We start from the raw sequence: 27,289 nt of genomic DNA, 5'->3' as shown, positions 1-27,289 counted from the left end.
AAAACCGAAATAGATTTTCAATGTTAATACACATCAATTGGTATTATTAAGGTATCCATGTCATATCACGTTGCTTCACTGCGCATATAAATAGATTTAATGGGTCGAATGCTTTCTTAATATATGTACATATACATATAATACATATGTGTACATAAATATATATCAAACACGCTTCCACTCGTTTCTGTTTTGCGCAACTCTCATCCATCTCAACCCGCACATTTTCCTAATTTCGTCTACCCATCTGCCCTGCGGTTTTCATATTACCCTTTTGCATTCTCTCAGGTACCATTCTAGCACTTCTTTTGTCCACCTTTCGTCCATTTTTCTAGCCACGTGGCCTGCCCATTGCCATTTAAGTCTCTTCACTCTATCCACTATATCCACTACCCTTGTCATACTTCTCACCCACGTATTCAGGCAAAGTGGTATTTTTAATTTAAAAACAACATTCATTTCATCCAAATGCTCCATCCTAATTACATACGTCTGTTTATTTCTTCTTCTTTACTACCAGACATATCTGTTATTTGACCTACATATACATACTATTTACTTCTACTACTTTATTTGCTAATGAAATGCTATCTACATATATATGTTTACGTATATTTTATTTTTTATATTATATTAGATTATATCGACATAACAGGTATCCCCAAACAGTCGATATGACTAAAATACATATGTATATAAATTAAGAATGGAGGCCTCAGTAATGTATTAAATGAGCAGCATGCGTTTTGTAAGGGTACAGACCGCATACGCAATGAGTACCTTTTTTTTCTTTATTTTAAATAGGATAGCGAATGTAGAAAAAATCTGACGTCATCGTCTACGTCAAATACGTCAGTGACTTACCGATGCGTTTTACGTGATATGTTTTCGACTGTGTTTTATCTGTTTTTGACTTAAATCTCCCAACTGAACAAATGGATACAAGTAACAGTTGAGTGCGCACAATATTGCTATACAAAACCAGTAATAATTAAATTAAATTTTAAATTTAATATTTATATTCTAGCCAACCGAACGAATATCTATTATGCTTGCATAATATATAATTTTACACGGAATAAAAAAAGTGAATATCATTACGTTTAGATTCATGAATATTTTTGCACAAAGTCATTGACTTGAATTTTTTATCCGGTTATTTAGTTTGCTAGTCGAAACAAAGAATCTTTTAATTTTTGCCACATTTTAAACATATGATTATGTTTGATCCCAAGTTGCAATATGTAGATTTCTGTTTACAACATGTGCACATTGACCTACTATAATATCATGATTGAAGTCGGTAAATGGGCTTTGTACATAATATAATTTGGATTGATCTTAGTGCAGATACACAAAGTAAAGGCCATCATCACACACTGGTCACATATCAAACCGCCAAAAAAGAACCTTTAGTAAGTGTCATCCAGGAAACGAGCACAATGATGAAAAAGCGGAACGGAACTGAAATCAGGAGAAGATCAGGCTGCGATTGTGCTCGTTCTGTTTTATTTTTCGCCATAACACAGAGAAGTGTTGCAGGGCACACGCCGAAATAGCTTTTGTGTCTAATTAGATCGGTTTTTTCAACAATGGTCGTTGAGTTCTGTTAATTCCATTGAGAGGAATTGTCCTTGAGATTGTCGAGATAGAGGTCTCGTTTTTAATATGTTTCGTGCTGGAGGCTAATGAGATCTGGTGAGGTTCGTGCTCTAACAACGCGAGCATTTCATTATGCAAATCGTTCACAATATAAATTGCTATAAAACACGTTGAAAACCTTATTGTTGAAATTGTTATAATTTAATTAAAAACGCCCGCCGTTTTAATTAACGCACAACGTATAATCATCTCCTCACTACCTATTTGTTTCTTTTTGTTTATTTTTATTCGTTTCCCGTATATTATCATTTTACGAATAGGTACTTCGAGTTCTGTTTTTTTGCATCATGACAAATTTTCGAGTATTTTTTTCCGCTTATTTCCAGCATTCCAAGATACTTTAAATAGTACCATATTACTCTCAGTCTGTATAACAAGATTGCAATATATACATATGTATGTACATACACAGACCTAGCCTATAATCCATATTAGTGTGATGTGTAGGGATTGCAATTCCGATAGTATCGATACCGGTACTACCGGAATCGGAATAATAATCGGTATTCGGTGCTACCAGTATTAAAAAATGAAATACCGTTTGTATCGATTCTTTCCAAATTCGTACATTTTATTTGTTGACCGAAAGTACCTGTACTACTGGTATCGCCATTTATTACTTTCGGTGTGTATCGAAAATTTCGGTATTTTTGCAATCCCTAGTGGTGTGGTGTGGTGTGGTATTCAGTAAGTGTCGAATCCACTGTCATATATTTAAATCATATCAGAATGAGTGAAACGATATTACGTTTCTCTTCATCGGTCTATTTATTTATTTTATAAAATTTGAAGAAGCAGCAAAGCCGATGGGAAAAAGGCTTTGCCTACGTCGAATATTAAATACCCTTTTTATTATCATTATTTTTTTAACGTTATTCCATAGAAACACTTAATATTATATTTTCTTTCAATTTAAATTTCAACTCTTTTTAATAAACACAATTTGTAAATGCTTCACTTTTATAATAATAGATATTATTAAAATCGCCTGTATATTTTTGTAAAATCGACAATGTCCAAAAATTAAAACTTCAATGATTCACTGCCAAATATTATAGCAACATCAATTATTTTCCGAAAATCAACCGGTACTAGATTCTTCGCGAGTACACCATATGCATATGTTAATACTTTTTTGTAGTCTAGTAAGGTGACCTTATTTGAAAGAAACCTTTGAAAATGACCTTAATGAGTGATTTTAGCCTTGATTCTTTAGCATGCAACATATTGTGCGCATCAGTCTGTCGGTTTGTAGCGTCTTCCTTATTGCAGACGGACACCTTTTTTAGTATTAGATGAAAACCTTGGGTCTCCGGAATAGGATCGACTCTCACGTGCGTGTAGCGTAATCCAATTTAATGGATGTAAACGATCTGTTATCTTCGTGCAGTCGGAGCGACACGTGATCGGTCTACTCCACCTTACTACGAACTCGTTACATCAAGACCACATTATCTACTTGCGTGGTACAAGACATGAAAACGTTCCGGTCAAAGTAGGTTGACCGAAATAACCCGTTCAGGTTTTACCGCCAGGTGAGCAGACTCGTCGGAACTCCAAATCGTCACGTCGACTTTTTAAACCGTTAACTTCCACTGTTCCTATTGCTTGAAATTTAAATCGTTAGCAAGTTTTGGAATCCGTTTTATGCAGGTAACTTTGGTACAAACGTACCAAACTCTTCGACAAACGTACTGCAACTACACTCGTATTATACGCACATCTATGGCATCTGATGAAATAACTCGTTTATTCGCGCATTAACCAATTAAATCATTAAGTTTTATAAGCGCAAGGTGTATTTAAATGTATGTAATATTAGTTTTATAGTATGTAATACACGTAGAGATCGAAAATATCCCATCTCTCGCAACCAACTTTCTGTCAAATTCAAAATTACGCAAGTCAAATATATTTATTAACATACCGTTTTTTAGCAAGAAAGTGTGGATTACACATATGTAGCTTATCCAAATATGTACATATTGGAATATAAGTAGAGATCGAGGTGTCACTTTATCGGTAAAATATATGTACATATGTACATACATGGTTAATAAATAAAAACAATCTTTAAAATTATTGAATTAAAATTTCTTTGCGGGCGGTATAATATCATATACATTTGTGTCATCATTAGAGGTAGATTATTGTAAATGCTCGGCGTTCCATTATTGTAAAAAAGGTTCGGCAATCCTTTAACAATGCATTTACAACATGTGAACAATGAACAGCGCGCTCTGGGTCCGCTCTTTAATCATCATCAGTCACAGCCATTCGCCATTCACTTCTCTTCAACACGTTTCTATTTTGAAGAACTCTCATTCACCTCATTCCAAACATTTTTTCTGATTTCATTCACCCCTGTGGCCTTCTTTGCGCCCTTTTACATTCTCTCGAGTACCATTCGAGCACTTCTTTCGTCCATCTATCGTCCGTTCTTCTAGCTACGTGACCCGCCCATTGCCATTTAAATTTATTTAATCTCACCATTACATTAACCACCTTTGTCATACTTCTAACTCGCGTATTCTGTTTCCTATCTCTCCTCGTTATGCCAAGCACACAGCGTTCCACACTTTTTTGATTGCTCTGGACCTTATGTTGCATTCTGTCATGTATATAAGCATAAAAGTCGTTTTACTTTGTTCTACACTGTAAAATAACGATCGATTTTTATTTTATTGTTTGGTAAAATTTGTTTATGTACATATGTATGTTCTTACTTATATAGTGAGTTATATCTTACACGTTTTCGATTTAAAAATGTATATTATGTAGATACATACGTATAAAATGTAATCCTGTACAAATATTATATGTACATATGTATGTATATGACATTTAATAAGAAACAAACCTCATACATTATATTATAAATTATATCCAACTAATCAGCAATATGTATTTAAATATCGTATATTTAAACACATCAGTGTTAAAAAAAATCCGTTATATTATTTATGTATATTATATTAAGCATCTTACATATTGAAAGCGCATCACGTCGGTTAACCGTTACGCAATAACGTAACACTTGACCGCTTAAACAAGAAAAAAAACTCGTTTGATCTTTCACTTGTGTGTGACACTCCCCAACTTTATTTAATTGGAATTAATGCCTAAATATATGTAATCACCGACAATATTTTAAACTGGAATATTTCGATATTGGCAAACGTTTGATTAATGTACTCGTGATATGTATCTCCTACGCAAGTCTTAACCCACACGTTTTAAATCGCCTCTGCCCCGTTGTCACCGGAAGTTGTATATATTTTGCAGCTTCTTGTAGTGCCCAGCATCTGTAGTGGCCTTTCGATCGAACCCGACGATAGTTTTCCTTCCGTTTTCTCTATAATATCCGGTGGAAATGCGCAATTCTGCACTCCATTTTGTATACGTGTTATTTATACGCATACATATATTCCTTTCCGCTTTTGCTTTATACGTATCGAAGTAGGGAAATGTATCCAAATATGAACCTTTTGTGCTCGTCAAGTGTTCACAGGAAGTGAAAGTTATCAAGTTTATACTTCTGATTGCGAATAAGAAGGGTCGAAACGGAAATTAAATAGAATTTTGATCTTGCAAAACGTCCCGCCCAACAATCAAAGAGGGATTTGATAGATATTCGCCACAGTATGATAGCAATTCCTCTTTGAAGCTTTTGACCAACTTTGAATAAATAATATACGCACGTAGTAGAATGGATGTTTCGTTTCGTGATCAATAGAACGTTGCAAATTAGTTTTGTAACTGACTTTTGTGTTGTCGAAATTAATTTTCGAAAGCTGATTAAATCCGAGCCTCGCATTAAAAATTCAACATCTCGTTTGTGGTCTTCAAATTGGTGTTGCATTTCTTAACAGCTGTTAAGGCTCGTTTAATTTTTCAGCCCCTTGAATATGTAATCCGTTTTTGAATATACGCATAAGACCAAATAACGAAGTTAAAACATTTTATTATTTATACAGAAAGGGAAAAATTTACAAAAATGAGTTTCAATTTCATTAATTTTTTAGTCCACAAACCCGCTTTCGTGGCATAGTACACATATTATAAATTTTTCTCTATGTATCATGCTAATATTCTTGTGTGATTGTTCAAGTGTTTAATTAATTATTTCTTACCAAAATAATTTGATCACAGAACGTACATATGTATGTACGTACGTAATCTTCTAGTAAAATAGTCTTGCTGTATTATAGGATAATATCATACGGCGTTGATCCAAAAAAAAAAAAAGTATAAAAACTATTTGGACGTACATCTAAAGCACTTAGTGGTGTACTTGTACAAGGATTATCGTCCCTACTTAATACGTCAACTGCTGACACTTTTTTTGTGACATTTTCTCTCCGTCCAAGATAAAATTTTCCCATTGGTGAAAACCGCCTACATATTTTCCTGGCGCTGAAGGACGACGTTTATTTTTGTTTTTGCTTCGTCGAACGACAAATGAAAATTTCTCAAACATGACTCGACTGTTTAGTCGCGACGAAAAAATCCTTCCTTCCGCACGATCCATTGTGACAAATTGAAATTCTTTCGCATTTATAATATGTACAACGTATTTATTGGCTTCAATTTCGAAAGATCTCCGCGGAACTCATTTACCGCTCTAGCGTCAACGTCTTCGTTTTAATTATAAAAATTGAACGATTCTAGCCGTTCGGAAAAATCGACATCGAGAAAAATTCGTATCCGTTCTGAGGGAAAATGCCCACGGCGAAAGCTCTCCCAACAAACTACGTCTCTCAAATGAAATTGTCTTTTAATTAATGCAGGAAGTCCTCGAAAACGATAACGATAGACGACAAAGAACGGAAATGTTTTTAAAAAAACCCTAAACAATAATTTATTGACATAAAATATGTACATACGTATAAATTTCGATATACTTTTTCTATTTTTTTATTTTTTACAAAAGAGATTCTACAACTGTCTATATGCTCCAAGTAACGAAGCACTTCCTTATTTTTACACTGGAAATTAAATTGTGTGTACCACTTTTTATTTATAGAATGGATGTGTAACAGTCTGGGAATTTCGAACCGCTCTAAAAAGATGCGTCTCCGCCCGAAGGGATATTTTTTAATTTCTCTAGAGAAATTCTGCCACCCTTTTTAGCAGCAAAAATCGACTATTAAGTCTCGCATAACGCAATTTCGCATTCTCGAACCCATGCGAGTGACAAATTCATTTGCGCCTACGTAGCGCGAAAGTGCGCCTCAAAGGAGTCTTTCCAAGTTTCGAGTTCGAATCCCTGCGGAGTTTTATCAAATCGAATTATACGCACTTGGAATTAGGCGGATTTTATCAAGAATTTCCAGACGATATTGAGGCGGTGTAATAAATTTAATTCCGTAAGATCTTGCGCAGATACGGTATTTACCTCTTTTTATTGATATACTAGTGTTGTGCCCGTTGATTTCAACGGGTGGCTTCGGAAAGGAATTGATACACGAATTAAAATAAAGTTATATGTTATATATAAATATAATGTACGATAATAGAATGTATTGTTTTCGTAAAAAAAAAATGAATAATATATACGTATTGAGTATTCCTTGATGACATTTTAGAACAATATTAGTATGTGAAAATAATTAAAGCGTCAGTATTATATATCACGATAGTATACTCGTAGGGAAATCACAATTCAAGATGCCACTAAATATCTCCAATCTAAAACCAAAGAGTTAAAAATGCATACTTATATTATATTTACGCTTAATATCTCATGTATCTATAAATTTTTTGGTAAAATCCGCTAACCGGAAGTGGGATATTTTTCATTGTTATTGGAGATAGTACGAGAACATCGACCTTCTGTTGTGGTCGCCGATGAACCGGTAGTTCTCGGATGACCCCTAGTTTGAACCGACACACACACACACACACTTGATTGACAACTTTCTAATATATCGAATTGTTTATTGATCGTTTTTTAGACAACATATGTACATATGTATACATTTCTAGTGTAGAAATCGCCGTTTGTTTTAATCGAAAATGCATTTTTTTTAACTTAATTAAATAGCGAGTAGTGTATGTAATATATAAACAAGCATTCATGAAAACTGAAAAAATGTTTTTGATGTCTATTCTATTCTTCTTCAATTCTTCTCTGGATATTATTTTATTAAAATATGTTTACTTTGCATCTCTTGATTTTAATACCTCGGTTTATCTCTGCAGAAGATTCAACGCCTCCAAATAAATGAGCGGTCGTTCTCGAAACTTCTTTTTAATTTTATTTTAATTTCAAATCTCAAGTTTCAAAGCTCCCATCTTGGCGATCTTCGCGCCCAAATGAACTTTTGCCTTTTTCGTGATTTATTCGCCCTTTTGCGAGATGAGTTATATTCGCAGAAGTTCACTCGGGGATGGTGAAAACGGCTTTTTTACCTTCACGCCCATCAACACTGCATGCATGTCCTTTCACTTTACGCCTGCAACACGTTTCACCTCATTTTTAATTGATTTTCCGTTTATTTAATTTATTAACAGTGAAAACGATGATGCGTAAAAGTTCAATCTTAACGATTTTCACGTTTTCAACATAAATATTTTTGATTGATTTGCTTATGAGACAATTTGCGATTAAATTTAAAACTATTACCTGGCTGATTGATCGATATCTCCCCTTGTAGAAACGCATAAAACAGTCACCTTACATGCAAAAGGTCAAGAGAACGTAAGTTTATATATGCACCATGACCTGAAACGTTGCATTCGCTTTTACTTATTTGTAAATTCGAAAACTTTACATGCGTACTATTATTATTAGGACGCTTTATAGGTCTGAGCAATGGAACTAACACATATCATTATTATTTAGATATAATTCAATAATACATTAATTTTTATTTTTAAATCCGAGAGTGAATATTAATATACACTAGTGAATAGCCCGATGAAATATCATAGCATGGGTATAAAATTATTATATACCCGTATAAAACTAAAAAAAAAAATCCGGAACCGGATCCGTTATTTTCGTAGACTCTCATAGATAGTTTTCAATTCTTTATTTGTAATAATTTTCAATTCTAAAAGTTAACAAAATGTTATATTTTCCGATTATACACAAACGGTCATTGACCTCGTAACGTTGAATATTATTATTACACATAAAAAATTACGTGCATATTATACATATGATGTGTATTTACAACACGTATTCTGGGCGAGGATATGGCATGCGACGCGAGCTCGTGAGGGCCAATGCGCTTGGATCGGAGGGTCCGAGGTTCGATTCCCGGCGCCCGCGGTGAATGAAATCAATTTTTTTCTCGAATATCGTCAAAATATAAATAATTTAAATTATAATTATAATTTAATTGAAAATAAATACATAAAAATGGTTCAAAACCTCGCTAAATGAAATTATTAAAATTACGTATTTTTATATGGCGAGAAGGAATATTTCAATTAATGTTTAAAAAAAAAAAGGCGAAATGAAAAATTGGATTTGGCGTGATGTCCGAGACCATTAGCTCAATTTAGACCCATATTCAGGCTATTTGGGGTGATCGGTTCGAGTCGCGACAAAGTCGTCTCGTCGAAAAATGAATTAATCGATTTTTATCGATTCGTTCATTATGTTCGGCGAGAGTTAGGACACACACACACACACACACACACACAGATTCCGTCTTTTTATATATAATAATATGTATGTATATTTTGGAGCATAAATCAATGTTTCAAATCAAAAACATTTACGACTACTTTTGGAGTTGTATCCTAGAATTGATTAAATCTTCTTCCCTTTACTGGAAACCCTCCAGCTGATCCATAAAATCATTGAGTCTTAATGTTACTGACTAAAATATGTATTTAAAAATTCAAAACTACATATGTACAATATACATAAATGGCATACACGATGAGAGACCATCTATAACTTAGTTGCACTAAGCAGGACTAAATCAATTTTGCAACCGTGTTTTTTTTTTGTTCTAATCTCAACTGTCGCATTTGTAACGGAAAGACAAATCGCATTCAAATGGCAGAAACTTGAGTGTTGTCATCCGATAGCGTCCATTATCTAAACACGCTTTGGTGGTTAATCTTTCGCATTTTTGTCGCGCTGTTGTTGTTTCGAAATACCTTTTCAAATGCACACATAATGCAAGGCAGGCAATTTGATTCGCAACAGTCGGTTTTATCTTGCTTATTTTTTTGCACCGCTCACTTTCACGTTTTGCTCATCCTCTTCTTGATGCCTAACCCACGAAGGCGAATCGTGAAAGTGAATTTAATTCTATTACCTTTAGAAGACGTGTTGCACATATCAATAAAAACATTGCAAATTGTGTAATCTAACATTAAAAAAACAGTAGATTTATCCTACGCTTGATGTGAGGTTAATTGAATTAATCTTGGATAATTAATGAATCGGAAGTTCTTTTATAATGTCTGGTATATAAATGAACTTTTTCTTTGTGCCTCAACAAGGACAATATTCATTAAATATTACATATACATATGTGTGAATATTATTACTCGCTTTTATTCAACTAAAACTACCAATTATATTATATGTACATAGTTGTTGCATATGCACTTAAATAAGACGAATAAATCAATCCGATATTTATGACCATAAACTCTTAGATATACAATTATATGGGTATAAAGGTACATACTTTTTGTGTTACAAAATCCATAATTTGACTTTTTAGTGTCATGCAGAAGTAATACTATAATATTACAATGAAGTGTTTCTACAATGTAACCTGCAAAAATAAAAATAAAAATTCGTCAAAATTTAATGCAAATTTTAAATGAATACGACAAATTTTTAAGTAAAATACATTAAATAAAAATTATTTAAGATCTTCAAAGCCTCGGGAGCAGGACAGACCGAATAATTTGTGTATAAGTACTTTCAATTGAAATCAATGATACTTGGATTTATGGTCCACTTTGTCTCTTTAATTTAAAGGAAGATACATTTTAAATACATTTTTATGTGCATCGTATTGAAAACTAATAATCACTTATTGTTTTATTTTTTTAGTCAATCATAATTTATACACATATGTATATTTTTTTACATCACCATAAAGACATCTATAGACAAATTCGACTTACAGTACATTTTTAGAGAAATACATACATTTTTACAATGTCGAATGATTAGCATATTTATAATAATCAACAAATCCGAGATGCTAGAAACTGAAATTTGCAAGAAACGCGATTTGGTTGCCAAGTTGGTGGAAGCGTTTCAACAATAAAACCAGACTAATTGGCAAACTCAGATATGAAACAATCGACCTGGAGTCACATATACCCAAGGTCTGGTCAGCAACACCGGGTCAGGGATAGAATCCCTAATCCGTCACCAAAAGCACTACACGCTGACCACTGAGCCATGTTGCTGGTATGATGGCATTTTTATAGTTATGTATGGACCTTAGAAACAAAAGGTTAGTTCGTATGTATATAGAATTGCGATAGAAATATTTTAACCAACCTGAAGTGCTGTAAAATTCAGGTTGGTTAAAATATAAATGTGATACACAATATTATTTTTGTACCCCCCCTTGCATTTTTGATATCTAAATATCTTATTTTTGTCACAAAAAATAAAATCAGCCTCCTTGCTCTGAATTATGCAGGGTACGTTTACAATATTAACGATATCAGTTGCTTGGTTACCTATATATACATATGTAGTTACTAAAAATTCGAAGTTTTGGTCGTCCGTTTTTTCTAAATTTTACATTTTCTTACCCATTCATATTTGTGTATGAAATTTTAGTTTTGTAAAAATATTTTTATTTATTATTATAAATTTCACCTATAGTAGATATGTATTCATTTACTACAAGAAATGAGAACTTAAAAAAAATCTACTTTTACTACGTACATAAATAAAGTAATTAATCGAGTGCCCAAAATTAGAGACAATTAAAAAAGTATTTTTATAAATATGTACATACAAAGCAATTGTATACGCAAGGCCATACAAAAATAGACCCTAAACTTAATTAGCAACCTAGGTACATATATTTTGACCTGTATAAAAATGGCGCTTTTTTACAACTAATTACCGCGCAAGGTGTTCCCGATACCGCCTAGTTCGCTTTAAATATTCTGTACGCGAAAGCCTTTTTTATTTACGAGCCCGACAATTAAAACGCATTTATACAAAGCTACACACACACACATATGTAGTGAGCGTCGATTTCGACCCTGTATATCACCGGTACGACTATGTAGAGGGTCGGGCCGCAATGAACGCTCGCTTATTATTTATTATATGTAAAATTCGGTGTGCTCCCACGTGGTGTGCGCCGTTCATTTCGTCGGGGCGCGACATTTTCGCTAATTGTAATCTCTTCTTCCCACATTTCGCGCGCAGAAGTGCGGCAACCGTCATATTTTTGCATTACACAACCGACCCACCTATTTATTTCCCACCCACCTCCCCCGTCGCCCCTTTGTTGTGTGCCGTGTTTACGCGGGAGCGTAATGTACTGTTCAAATTAAAAATCTGGGTCGCTCTAGCGCGGTGAGTGTCTCCATAATTGTCGTCGTTGTAACCCTTTATGGTCGATTTATGTATGGGAATTTTCCGAGGTTTTTCATTTATCTATGACGATTTTTTACAAGAACTTTGGATTTTTAAATTTTATTACTACAACTCGCTAACTTCTCAACGTGGCGTGTTTCATTTTGAAATTAAAATTAACTGACTTTTCTCTTTGCCGGACTGAAATAAACATTTTATTTCATAGTGGAGTATGTATTTAATAAAGTTTTTCTTATATAATCATAAAAAAATGAGTCCTTCCTATAAATGTGAAAATATTGACAGTGAATTTCCATTAAAAAAAAAAAATTACACAATTTTAAGCGCTGCTTTCTACACATGTATATTTAAAAAAAATAAAGATACTCGTATATCTCATCCCACACATTTTTATAATTTCATCCACTCATCTCCCCTGTGGGCTTCCTTGCACCCTTTTAGGGCGAAAAAACACTGAGTGGTATGGGACGTCACGTGTCCCGGTGTGACCGTAGACAGTGGGTGTTCCCCAAACCGAGTTCGGGTATACTTGCATGTGTAGAATGCATACATTTGAAAGGTCGCACGTGTATGCATATCCATATGCAACCGACAAGTTTCTCCTATATTTCTTTAAATATGGAATTCACCGCTACCGATCACTGTCAGGCAAGGATAAATACAAGGAAAAAACTCCAAGGGGATCTAAAAAAAACACGTACTTTCGGGACACGTACATCTATCACCCGTTCTTCTAGCCACATGACCAGCCCATTGCCATTTCAATCTCTTTCTTCACACCCATGTATTCCGTTTTCTATCTCTCCTTGTTATGCCGATCAATTTAGTCACCGGGAGCCTGAGGGGGCCGTGTATTGTTCAAAGGTTGTAAATGCATTGTTAAAGGTTTGCCAAACAATGGATAGCACTGTGACTATCCTTACCTCTTGATCGGCGATCATACAGCGTTCTACACTTCTTCGATTGCATTGGACTTTATGCAGAATTCTGGCGTTCAATGCCCAAGTTTCGCATCTATGCGTCATCACTGGCGAGTCACATTGATTAATCTTTTTATTCAGGCAAAGTGGTATTTTATACAAATAAGCAAATGCACTCCATCTTAATTTCATACGTCTCATAGTTAATATTTAAATACCCCAAAAAAAATTACCACTCTGGAGGTAGATTTTACGCTTCTAGATCAAACAGAGCAAAATAAGATCATGACACTTTTCCACAATGAGACTTATTTCTTAGCATTAAACTTCAAATCAGAAATAAAATGCTTTAAGCACACTGGTCAAATCAAACAGCACGTTCCGCAACTATTTTCTCTTTGAAAATATAAACTTTTCATTTGAGTTCAAAATCAGCTTCAACTAATGAAAAACGTATTCTATTTACACTAAAGTCGTGTTTAATATTCGTAACTTAATAACTCGAACCACTTCAAACGATGTCTGTGTGTATTTTATGGCCGCCCAGCTGCTAATCACAGTTCATAAGCACTATTCTAAACCCTAATACCTTTCATACTATAATATAATATATAAGTTGATAACCATAGAACAACGTACTTATGTACACTAACCAAATTCAATGTCACACTGACGTATGTAATGTACCACTGTTCTGTCGATATCCCTATTGGAAGCTGCTTGCACACCTTGAATAATGACATTTAGGCAATCATAGACGTTTCGACACGGTCTCCAATTGACCCCCGACCCAACCCTCGTGACCCCAACGCGTAGTAAAAATTCCAAACGCAATATTCATTCAGCAAAATTATGCCCGTTAATAAATAAACTCTGCGTACACACGATGGCGCCGCTCGTTTATAATTGTCGTATTCAATATCTATCTGCTGCCTACTCACGAAGACTTAAAAATTCTTCTAACTTCTGGAGTGCTTTAGTGAGGATGAGGGGCTGGTGGTGGAACTTCCTTCTTCGGTCGTTAAACTTCATTATATATTCCGATAGTTGTAAAAGTCGATCAAAGTTTTCAAAACGGCACTCTCGGAGGCCGCAACTTTCTCCCATATACCACATCACTCCTGAATACAGATGTCCGTTTGATTGCTTCCGTAATTCTATTACAATTCCTTTGCTGCACCGCACTGTTTAAAGTGTTTTAGGGTTTAATCGAAGTTACATCGATTCACACTTACATATTTTATTTATAGATTTTTTAACACGTGGCTTATTTAAATGTAACTTTTAATACCCAAGGTTAGGGTTTTTTGCGAAAATGAACCAATTGTTGTTTTAAAAATATTCATTTATGACATACATAGTAGTCTTTTAAATTTACTCTATGAGCATCAATAGTTTCGTTTATTACGTTCACTTACAAGACTTCATACATTTTTCGCTTAAGTTTGACAATATTGCAGCCTGACTACATATAAGTAACTACATAAAGTAGTGGCAGATTTACGCACAGTATGAAGAGGCACTCGCTTCGCAATTCGGTCGGGCGTTTATGCACGCACGTACGCATTTCCGTAAATGCATTTAGCACGGCCTTCATCTTCATTCGGTTATGCTTAGCCGCTTAACTGGGTGCACTGCATTTAACGTCATTTGTAAAAAATCGATCTTGATCAAAGAATATTGAAATCCATATTAATCAAAAAATCAATAATATATGCACTTTTGCTAAAACAGATAATGTATGTATATAATTAAATATTTTTCTGATTCGTCAAAATATTTTCTAATTATTATTTTTATCTTTCCAGGTATGTTTGCTGTTGTTACAACCAGTAGTTGTTAACATCTTTTAATTAATACAAATAAAAATCGTAAGTAAAATTTATATAATATAACGTTTTCAAATTTCTAAGATTTATTTACGTAAATAATTTGATTAAATTTCATATCAATATATTGCGCAGAATATTTCTCCAAGGATTAAATTGGATATGCCTTTGCATCCGTCCTCTTTCGATTTAAATTTACATCATGTCTGTTTATACTCACTTATAAAAAGGTCAAATTTTATAAATCCAATTTGGGGTCGCTTTCGGGTTACCCGAAATCAACTTTTGTATTAAAATATATTGCGGCTATTAATAAATGTCTGATGTTTTTAATATACAAATTTAAATATTTAATGTCTGCAATGACGCCGCATACTTAATCATTTCTACCTATTAATTTATTGCCTTATTAGCAAATATACGATAAAAATTGCTCATGAATTCACGGTTCATGACATATGTATGGAATTATTATTCTCGTTATTTTATTTTTACAATTCAAATATTGTAATGCATAAAATTTTATAATGATGTTCTGCAATAAATTATCGATGTAGATAGATTTTTTTCCAGTGAAATCGTGTACAATCGATTAACGAATACACAGCACTGACCAATTAATTCTATCAAATATTAATCCTATTTAATTTTTTTAAATATTATTATATTATATTATATTTAAACGAAACACAAACATTCGTGGTGTTGTTTATGAGTGTCGTCTTTGAAATGTCAAAATGTCGTTGTTGACATTTATGATATATTTTTCGCAATTTTAATTTTAAAAAATTCTCCTGGCTGTATTTGTACGTTGACATATTAGCCATTTAATAATTTAGCAATGCGATAAAAGTGCGTAGTGGGCAGATTGACATCGAGTGTGACTTGTCTTTATATGTTCATTGTTCATCGATTTGATTTGAGACGCGTCATTTGAAAAATCGTAAACAACATGTACAATTCAGACGAATTGGTACATAATGTTCTCGACTATAAATTATGATCGACGTTTTATGACCGACATAAATGTTGTAATATGAAATACAATATGCGGATACAATCTGTTTTTCAAAAAGAAAAATGTGCATATTTATTACCTTTATTTACAAGACTTCATACAACATTTTAAACAAACTTCAAATGAAAAATAAAACCACTAAAACCCAATTTGAAGCCTCACGATAGGAAGGATGAGTATGCGGTTAGCTTAATTATAGTTAGCCAGGAATCAGATTATAGTCCTGCCATACAGTTTGATAATCGAATAATGTGCAGCACGATGCTAATGAACGTCCGCAATATTATCCTACCATAGGCGTTTCTATCTGCAAGTACATCTCGCTCCTGAAGATGTATGGCTTTAATTCAGCACCACTAACCCGTTCTGGTCACAATCCCCAAGAGGCCTGGGGTAGCAGTACGAGCGTACATTTCACCGCTGTATACATTTCCCGAGCTAATTTCAATGTCAGTGAGGTTTGAACCGGTTCGGTGTGTGACCGACCCCAAAAATCGAGCTTGGGAAATGGGTCAAGATTAAAAATGCCTTATAAGTTGAGCACGATCGTTCTCCGATCGACCTTTTCTCGCGATACACCATGTCTCCGGGGTCCATTATGTATGCATGCTGGTTTTATTATCTGCATCGATCGGCGATGGGTGCGATATGATGGACTTGCGTTTTCTTTGACATTTTGAAACCACTTTGTACGTACGAGTTTGAAGTCTCGATCGGTTTCGGCTTGTTGAGCGATCGCATCTTTCGTTTGAGAATCTTTCGTATTTTATATATTCTTGTATGAGATTTCATCAGTTGAACGGTTTGAAGTGGTCGAATGAAATCACTTCACCTTTGAACGTGGTAACTTCAATTAGTTCATTGTGCATAATTGAAACGGATTTTATGAATTAAGTAAAGTACCAAGATTGGCGTGATGGCGAATTCCGACATAATCACTTTTGATTGGCAAACATAATAATTTTATCCTTGTCTAGAAATTGTGAACAACTACATACACTAGAATATATGTAACTGTACCATTTACAATCATGACACAATCCTCAATTTTTTTTGTCTTAAATGCTTATACATAGAAGTCAAAATTTTCAACGTTTAGTTTTGGAAAGGAATTGATACATGAATCACACCCAAGGCTATTGTCGCTAGCGATTTCAGCCCTTATGGACAATTTGCACTGCCCCTTCATTACATCCCCGCAAGTTCGCTCGACCGTCTGCTTACAAATCATCATGTGTCTTCGTCAGTAGTCACAGTGCAATCTCCTGCATTCTAACTTCTGATAATTATAGTATTTATTTTATTGAAATATCCATACTTGTCCATACAAAAAACGTACATATATAATATATACATATGTATACACATATACCTATACATACATCCCTTCCGTTTTTATATATTTTATATTATTATTTCAGATGTTAAAGCTTTAGCTCCTGAGATTCATTTATAAACTAGCAAAATTTAAATAAATAGCGGGTAATCAGTAAATGAAGCGCAGGAAATAAAAAGCTTTGATATTTGAAGTATTTTATTTTATATAAAAGTAAAAAACAAACATTACAGTGAAAAATCTACCGAGGATTGGGTCATGACGATGAATGGTGCCCGTTACCTTACCTTCTATTGTAGTTTATGTACATTTATAGAAGAGCATCGAATACTACATGTATGTATTTTGCTTTCTTCCCCATTTTAATTATGAATTATATTTCCCTCTCAAAAATAGCTAGACTGTTTTATTTCGATCAAAAATTTTAACAACTTAGCAGTACGCACACGATTCTGCAAATCGGTCCAACCCACATGAGTACCATTTTACCAACAAACTCATGCATATTTTCGCACAATGTTTATTACAATTAGTAACAGTATAAAGCAGCATACTATTGTCTTGTACAAAAAATATTCATGAAGCTGCGTCGTCAATATGTCAGTCACATGGGTTGGATCGCGTTTGCATAATTTCGTATGAATGTGAAGCAAACACTACAAAAATCCTACCGGGAACAAACGCCTAAATTAACAGTACGAAATATATGTACCTACAAATTGGGTGAGCAAAAAAATATACTGAATTTTGTACGCGATGTGCAGTCAAAGAGCGATCGAACAGCAATTGCATCAGAGTGCAGTAAGTGTGACTAGACTGTCCAACTAGCTAGCAGAGGCGTTCAGAATCGCTAATTGCGGCGACTCATTGTCCTCTATGGTCGACTACGTCCCTGTGTGAGAGACGTCTGAATTGCAGGGTGCATTCCGACGTGAACGTTTTCACATCATATACGTAGGCCGCATAACTTAGATCGTAAAATAAATGCATGAATGGAAATTTTCATTAGTTGTGCTAATGTTCGTTTCGAGCGTAATTTGAGCATTTAAACTCCTCTCGATATGGCTAAGGTCTGTTTTGAACGACAGGTCTTTTTATTATTTTGAATTATTTAGATGCACATATAGAGGTGTAGCCTTATAAGAAATGCAATGAATTATAATTAATTATTCATTCATTTGTATTCTCTCTTCATTTCACCTTATTCTGAATTTGGGCGTAGGACGAAATGCTTCGCACTCTGCTGTAAATATATTCTATGAATTATTGAGTGAAGACTTAGTTATTCATCTTTTTTCTTTCAATCGTATAAAACTGTTTAAACAAATACGTCATTAAGTGTACACTTATGTAAATATGTTGATAGGCGAGCAAATCTTTGGATCCCGGACTTTTTACCGGTGTGCTATTTTACTTTTTTTTTTGTACAATCCTTCAAAATGTTAATTTTCATATAAAATAATTTTATATTTGTATTATCAAATTTTGCATACAAACTTTTAAACGTAGTAAAAACATTAATATTGCATAATATGTAAATCGGAATGCAAAATCTTTCATGTTCATTGAAGCAACGTCATTGATTATAATTCATACAATACTAATTTAAACCAAACAAAACTGGGTACATTCGTTGGTAATATTATACTATTAAAAATTAAAAATAAAATCATTCAGCCTTATGTTTATAGCATTATTCTTTTTATATTAAAAAACTTTTCTTTTCATTCATATACATTTTCATATAAAATTTGCATCAAATCCTTTTCAAAATTGTATACTTATATTATAACCTTCTACACTTTTATCATCATGAAGTTTCAATTTTAAGATGTTTCGACTTTAAAATAAGATTTTCAAATGACATAACCTGCAATTAAATGTTCGCCGGTGAAAAGTCCGCACGCTGAATATTAATGGTGAATATTGGCAAACAATCACATATTCTCAGTAGCTGTTCATTTGCTTGTTTTCCGTGTATTGGAAACACTCTCGTCTTCGCAGAACGTCATCGAATTTCTAAAAGAAATATTTGCACAAATATCCGTTAATGCAAAGTAGTATTTCTCAGAAATCAAATTTTATTTGTATTTTATTTTTAAACAAACACTCATCTCCACGTGACTCGGCGCGATCGTTCCACTAACTGAAGGCATTTTCAACCGGTATATTTATTTCCCTCTTCGGGATAGATACCCATCTAAAATTCGCACTATCCGAGGGTTGTCCTCATTCCGATCTACGTGCTCAGTTCATTGCCGTTTCAACCCTTTCAGTGACGTTCGTGACTCGCGTAATTTTCCGCATCCGCTTGCATCTCAGCTCAACACTCGACCATACCTAAAAATAATACTTCAATTCAGTCACGCATCCAAGCACTCGATATGAAATCTTCCAGAGTACGTGCTAAGTGCTTGAAAATTGACTCGCGTAATCAATAAATTCTAAGTGAGTGAATGCATTTACACTTCCGTACGGACGCGGCTTCCCACACTTTATCTTGGAGTCGATCGTAAAAAAAAGTGCATTGAAATACAATATTCAAAGTGCTAGGGAAATGTGTGGTAGAATCAAAGCACCTCTATATTATACTATCTTAAGTGTAACGTATTTATGTATGTACGTAGTTGTGCAACGCTCGTGAACGGAGTCTGTGTTTGTGCAGCAATCGGTCATAATCTCTATAACGGTATTATGTGCGAATCACGCTTCTTCTTTCGAAGACCGCAAATCTGTATTCGATGTCGTGTGTGTCGCGGCGCGTATTCGACTATAATATTATGCGAGCGGATAAACCATTCCTAAGTGTTTCTCAAAGTTTTTCAATTTCCTTTTAGTGGAGGGGGAGATTTCCACCTTAATCTCGCAGTGAAATTTGCTTCAAACTTAACTTCAAAGACGGCTTTACTTTCTGTCGTGATTCGTCTAATTTGCACCACACTGAATATGATACGACAGTACGTAGAATAGCGTTCATCGAATTTGTATAATTTTTTTACATTTTCATTTTTTAGAATACATACATAAATTCAGATCAGAAGTCGTTTAGTTCATCAACTGATGAATCTGCTTCTGCGAACTATTTTACAGACATTCGCTGCTGAAAGTCGGAACAACTGTTCGCCGAATTCCAAGTAATGGAGATAGGTTGCTTGTATTAAGCCAAGCGTTTATCCGCAGTGATCGCCGTTTTCCACTACATGTGTCGATTTTAATGCCACATCAATTTGAACGATTATTCGCTTAAAACCTACGTCCGCACATTCGTCCTTTCCCAATCATTAAAACTTTTGCATAAAAGTAATCGAATCGCTGTCCATTGCTCGAGCAACTAACCAAATATTCGTTGTTCTCAAAGTAGGGCTGCCATAATTGTCAAGATGCCGACCAGGACGTTTGGAAATTGAATGAAACAATTAAAAAACTCATAATTTCAACTACAATCCACAAAATTTAGCAGTTTTATTTCAATATTCTTAATATGCGAGTTATATGAACAAGAGGATTGGTGGAATGGTACTCGATAAAATGTAAAAGGTTGAAAAGAAGATGAGTATACAAAATTATAAAAATGTCAAAATTATAAAAGAGAGTTGCGCAAATTTGTGATGACGATTTTGGCATCCCCAGATTTTGAAGTCCGGGACTGTCGCTCCCTTCGCACGGCTCTGTGTGTACGATTATAGTAATTGCAGGCCACCCAGTGAATTGTTCATACGGTGAAATGACCGTGAAACGAGCGCAGGGATTAGGATATGATTACCTCTGGTGACTCGCATTCGCACTTGTCCTTGGCTCCTTGCCGCCTTTACACCTTTCATTCTCACATTTACTTGTTTTTATTTAGTTGTTAGTAGACTAACATATGACTAACTGACTGCTAGATGGAAAACCGGGACAACTAACTCGTAGACTGGGACATGGGGACACATACATATATTAACCAGGACATGTCCTAATCTGCCGGACGTATAGCATCCCTGTCCCAGAGCGTTAGCAAGTTCGCATGTCTGTTTCAAGATGCTCGTGTTTGGCTACTAAGAAAAACAGCTCGGCTTTTCGATTCTTGGCTTTAAGCTTAGTGTATGTACATATATACATATGTATAAGACGAACTCTCGTCGATTTAGGCTACGTTAAGTGATGATGTAGACTTGACATTCCCTGTTGTGTCATGTCGCGTCACTTCACTATTCACTTACAAGCCTTCTCCATTTTAAAACTCACCTCATTTCCTTCTACGAAGAAAATGTTCTTAAAACAGTTCGTTTTTAATACAAGGCTCTTATTTACGTTCATTTAATCTTGTAACCCTAACATTGAGAAGCGCTTTTATAAGCGATATCACTGCGTGTATTCTCACGAGAAATCATATCGCAATAATATACCGACGCGTTAGAAAAACCTCTAACATTGATGGTGAATAGTAATAAGTGAATAAAATTCCCAATAGTATTGAGCCGCGTAACGATTCGCTAAAACTATCTATGTACGTATTTCGTTCTGAGAAAAAGAAAAACGCATATACACATTATATATGAAATATTCGCTAGAGTATATTGCGCATTTTCCGACATAGCTTTCGCTCGCCGTGTTTTATGTTCGCGGGACAAACGAGTTCGGCTCGGTTTTTTTCCATTTTTTTACTTTCAATGTAGACTTGGGGCTTGGGGCTTGGCGCGTGGCACATTTTGCGAGATATACGACTACCCGCCAAAAAAGTGGTCCGGCGGCTTAGAAAAGCCCCAAATGTGTCGTCGTACATTTCACACCATCTCCCCCCTCCCCCTTAGTCGTGTCTCTCGATCGATAATTCCGCCACATAAATTAAAATGCTTTGTGATAAACGACGAGAAATATCCCCCCCCCCCCCTACCGCTGTGTACCGCAAGAGTTTCAAAAAAGTATCAAAACCCCCAGCGTCGAAGATGTAGCCCCGCGTGATATATGGGAGTTTCGCCGAATTCCGGGGTCGACGATGCGCGGAAACGTCGCCGTTTTTCCGGGGCGGGAAAAGCTGAAGGGGGATAAGAGGGGTGGCAACTTCCGGTTAAATTTTCGCCACCGTTTCGCAGTGTATAAAACGGCGGAAGATAGAAGGGGGCTCATCAAGTGTGCTGGCGCGAGTGTTTTTTGAAGGACAGAACCAGACTTGGGTAGAGAGTGTCGGAATGCCTTTTAATTTTCCTCAAGTCCGAAAATATGAGTTTCATTCGTGGCGATGATTCTCAGACCGTTTGTATTCGTGATATGAAAAACATTTGACGTATGCAAAATTAATGCTTACTTTGTCATATTATTTGTACGTGATGAATCTATCAAAACACGTATATGTTTGTACGTATATATATTTTGTTCAATGACTATTAGAAAAATACACCCGATACTCAATTTAAAATCTATTTATCCACGTCAACAGCTCGGCACCGCAATGCACGGAAAATACTACTACTAATCATACTATACAGCACCGCTCGTTTTCAACACGTTCATACTAGTTTTCGACAACTGCAAGGAAAAATCGGCTTATATACGGTGCAATATTGCTTGCGTCGTATTTATATTGTCACAATATGACGTTTCCGAAAATATTCATATGCGCATACACGCACGCACTCGCCACTATGCAACTATGAAAAGGAAAAAGAAAACCGGGTTTGCTTGATACGTTTCGGCGACACGTACTACTGTATAATATTAATATATCGTGTTGGTTACTGTTGTTACGTATACGTGACGTACATATTACAGAACATATGAATGTGTTCATATATAATGTATATATATAATGTATATAAATAATATTTTTCGTGCTGCTATTTACGTGCAGTTACCGGTCTATGCTGTACTAGTATAAATTAACCTTAAACGCAGTAGTTACATGCATATATATGTTTTTCTTGCCATTTCAAATTTACAAACCATCGTTTTCTGTTATTTCATCCTAAATTGATACACACTATGGAATATACATATTGTATTTATATGGCAGTAATGTAAAGAAATGTTTAATTCTAAAAAATCGATAAATAAAATAATTCACGTAAAATGAAGAACATATGTATGTATTTATTGATTAACTTTTCATAAGTATCAAGCATTATGTACTGTGAATAGAAATTAAGCCTGCTTAGAATGTTACCTTACTATGCAAAAACTATTCAAATATACTAAATTGTCGAAATTTGCTTATAATATGCTAAAAAAATCTTTAGTTTATACATAATTTTCAATTTTTAAAGCTAGCAAAAAAATCCGTATCAAAGTCATCAAAAGTACATAACTCATACATACACCAGTAGTATTTTTTTGGTCTTGAAGCCTAATACGTTTGTTCTTGGAACCCTAACGACACATAGTATACTTCGGTATGATCATAGTATCGTATTGTACTTGTTATATTAGGGAAATATACATATGTTTCGTCTCGAAGATTTACATAATAGCGAAGTACTACCTTTTGCGAACCCAAAACTTTCAGTTCATAATCTTATTTTTTGACGAAAGTTTCCTCTATTATACATATTGTACATACATACATATAACCAAAACTTGCAATACCATTATATTTAACTTTTATTACCTAACCACTTCCACTTTAAGCAAGCAATCCTCCCATTAGACTCGATGCATAATTAAAGTACCCACATAACATTCATAAGATCTTTTTAGTCTTCTCACTGATATCGATATGTGCACTTTACGTCCGGGGCCGTTTACGACCGTCTTCACATCGCCACGTCGGCCTTTTACCATTCATAAAATAAAGTGATCGCTTTTCTTGGAGCACCCTCATCCGAGTCTGAAGACTGAGCTGACTTTTCAGCTATTTCTGAACATCGGAACACTCGTCGACGACTCTCTCGCGAGGTACGATGAATGAAAAATGGTGCAACTTCGATTATTTATGTGTGCAGTGGGCGTTTGAGTGACGTATCTCGCTCTCGAAACGGGATGAAGACACTTCAGGCATCCAAGGGTTTCGCTCCCTCTGCCTCATCATTCATCAGGCTCAGCATCCGCGGCGTATAGGATTATATCTGTCTTCGGCATTAACCGTTCCCAGAAAGAAGGAAACGCGAATAAGACAACCCCCTCTAGGTCGGTTCCCCATTCGCTATAAAAATCAAAAGATATTTATCGATGTTTTTTCATACCCACTATTTTCAAATAATGTTTTTGGCACATTCAATTTCAAACATTGCTTTCGCTTTCACATGTCAAATTTTCAGTCAGTCTAAATATTATAAATATAAAAGAAACCGATCAAGATTTCAATAGTAATTCATTATAATTGGAACATCTTGTTTTCAAGACTTGGAAAAACTTCTCCCCTATTCACGGGTTCAGGGGTTCGAGCCCTGACTTGTGTTGTGAAGTGTTGCTGGTCAGACCTTGGCCACGTTGGACTCCAGATCGATCAGATTTTGCAAATTTATCTGATTTTATTGTTGAAACAGTTCCTACCAAATTGGCCACCTACCATTATTTGAATTTAATTTTATATTAATATATGTAGTATGTAAAAAGTTGGGCATAGGTGTCGCCTTGGGGAAATTCCGTTATGACACCACGGTAATAATAAATTTTATAAATATAAAATATCTATTTAAGAGCGTTTTTCCCCATCTTTGAATTGAGAAGTAAACGACAGTAATGTATACCGGTTAGACATAAGTCATATTTGTACACGTGCACTCCGACCGACTCAGCCCGGTCAACTATCTATAGCGACTTTACAGCGGGATTTTTCAATGCCATTGTCTGTTTTTACTTTAAACGATACGTAGACAAATTAAGACTTTATGATTTCTTAAATACTTGTCCAATCTCTTAGCTCAAATTTGCGAAATTCTTCATGTTTCCTATTCGGTTCCCACTTCTTTATTTATTTGTGTCTAATAATGTAACATCGAAACGAAAAGTCGTTCACTATTGTTCATTAAAATTTGTTCACGTGAACAGCCGATCGAATCACAGGAGTACTTAAAAATGCAGGACCTCTGACAAATACATACATACATGCTCATTTGTACGCGGACGACAAGTGTACGGGAATAGAATGAAGGGGCAATTTGGGCGGGGGTGGACTGAGGGAGGGATGCAAATTGACTGCAAGGGCTGTACATGCTGAAACCGCAGTGGCCTTGGGTATAGTACATATACCAATTCCTTTCAGAAACCACTCGTGGAAATATCAACGCGCGTAACACTAATTCTTGATTATTACATATTTATGAGTATATTTGTGCAGTACGGTAAAAAAAATCGACGATTTTGCAACTTTCACAACATCCATTTTCACTTTCAAAACATTCGAAAAAAAAACCGCTATACGTATTGCTGCATTTCATGATTTACGAAGTGCAATATCAAGTGTCATAATTATTTATCAATATTTACATACACACTCAATTCGTGACGTTTGTCGCCCACCCACCTACCTTACGAATTCATTACGTTTCCGATCATTTCTGACATTCAACGATCACTTATGCGTGTCTACGCTTTTTTTTATTTTATTTCTTTGCACTATGTGTGTTTTAGAATCACTCAATTCCACATAAGGACCTCCTACACGTATAAATCCACCTCCGCGGTGAACGCGGACTAATTTGACGTTCGCATAATGCCTGTATTTTAACGTAAAATATCTACGATGCTCCTATTTTCGACTTTATAGCCTCAACGTCAGGACGCTTTACGACTCACCCTCAAAAAAATGTACCTATCCTATACTCCGATATCCTTCTCAGCCACTATTTTTCCGACCCGACTTTTCTTAACAACTAAAGCCGCTGAGACTTTTCGGAACGTGCATGTGTGTGTTTCTGATACTTTTCCCTGCGAGTTTATTCTTTTTTTTTTTCAAGTTACACAACAACTCAATTAATAAAATCATTGAGATAGACGGGAGGGCGTCGATGAACGACAATATAAGCACCCTTAATGCCCAATCCCTCCTTTAACAGTTGCATCGACGTGAAATTGGAGGATTTTAAATTCGAATTTGTAGCCTGAGTGTTATATAATACCTTATGCATTAAGGTAAGCAATTTGACGTAAGTACTATAAAACCTCGATATAACGGAATAACCCGGGCTAGTGCGAAAGTAATCGACTGGCACGCGTTAAAACTGCTGCAGTTGTTTGATTACGTGTTTATCATTCGCAGATTCATATGTAACATTAATGCTAATGACACAATTTACTTTTTGACACACGGAAATTTTGAGTTGATGTTTTAATGGTATGAATATTCCATACAATACTTACATTTTCATACTATCTTATTTTTACTAAATCTTCTAATTCCTTGTTGCATTAAATATACGGTTACGGCCTATATATTGTATGTATATATGTTCATACATATGTATCTAGTTTAAAGCTTGCGATAGCGTCTACTTACTTAGTGAACTTTAACACAGAATCCGTGGGATTTTACTTCTCGATATCTTTCAGTCTGTCTTGGATTTATGCTTTTCCGGAAAATCCACGTCGAATTTGAGATGTGCAATGCATTCACGTACGAACGTCAAGCTAACGAGACACGTTCAAAGAAATATTTTACGCAAGTCGTGGGTGCGGTGTGTCCAACTCGTTTCTAGTGTCATATAACTATTTTTTTTCCACTGCATATTTCTAAAGTGGGTACGCCTCTTCCCCGGACGCGCATAATTCGAATTGTTCAATTGTGGGCAGAGTAACAAATTAACCTGCTCTTTAAACGTCTGCCTTCTTTCTAAAGGGGGAATTCGTCAATGTGATGCGTAATTAAAACGCTCACCTCTTGATTCACATAGGTCAATTAAAGACGCACGTACGTGTAATTTATTGAAAATACATAGCATTTTCACTGTCAGAAGAAATGCTTGATTGATTCCTTGAGACTGGTTCTTTCATTGTTTACACGATTTGTATGTGAAGATGATTTCCATGTTCGGGTCATCTTGTCATCGAGTGAGC

The 27,289-nt window shown here is 35.0% G+C and overlaps 1 protein-coding gene across 2 annotated transcripts in view; it reads left to right on the top strand.

The window, feature by feature from the left end:
* Positions 1-27,289, top strand: part of LOC143917622 (semaphorin-1A-like) — a 200,418-nt gene that overhangs the window by 135,812 nt on the left and 37,317 nt on the right. Inside the window, exon 6 of one of the 2 annotated variants that reach the window (XM_077439198.1) lies at positions 14,946-15,008. The exons of the other annotated variant lie outside the window; for it this stretch is intronic. The gene's annotated coding sequence lies outside the window, so the exon portion shown is untranslated. The remainder of the gene's footprint in view (positions 1-14,945; positions 15,009-27,289) is intronic. 2 annotated transcript variants of the gene reach the window in all.

This window comes from Arctopsyche grandis, chromosome 10, assembly GCF_051622035.1.
Source record: "Arctopsyche grandis isolate Sample6627 chromosome 10, ASM5162203v2, whole genome shotgun sequence".
NCBI classification, from domain to species: domain Eukaryota; kingdom Metazoa; phylum Arthropoda; class Insecta; order Trichoptera; family Hydropsychidae; genus Arctopsyche; species Arctopsyche grandis.
This window is presented reverse-complemented; position numbering and strand designations above follow the sequence as displayed.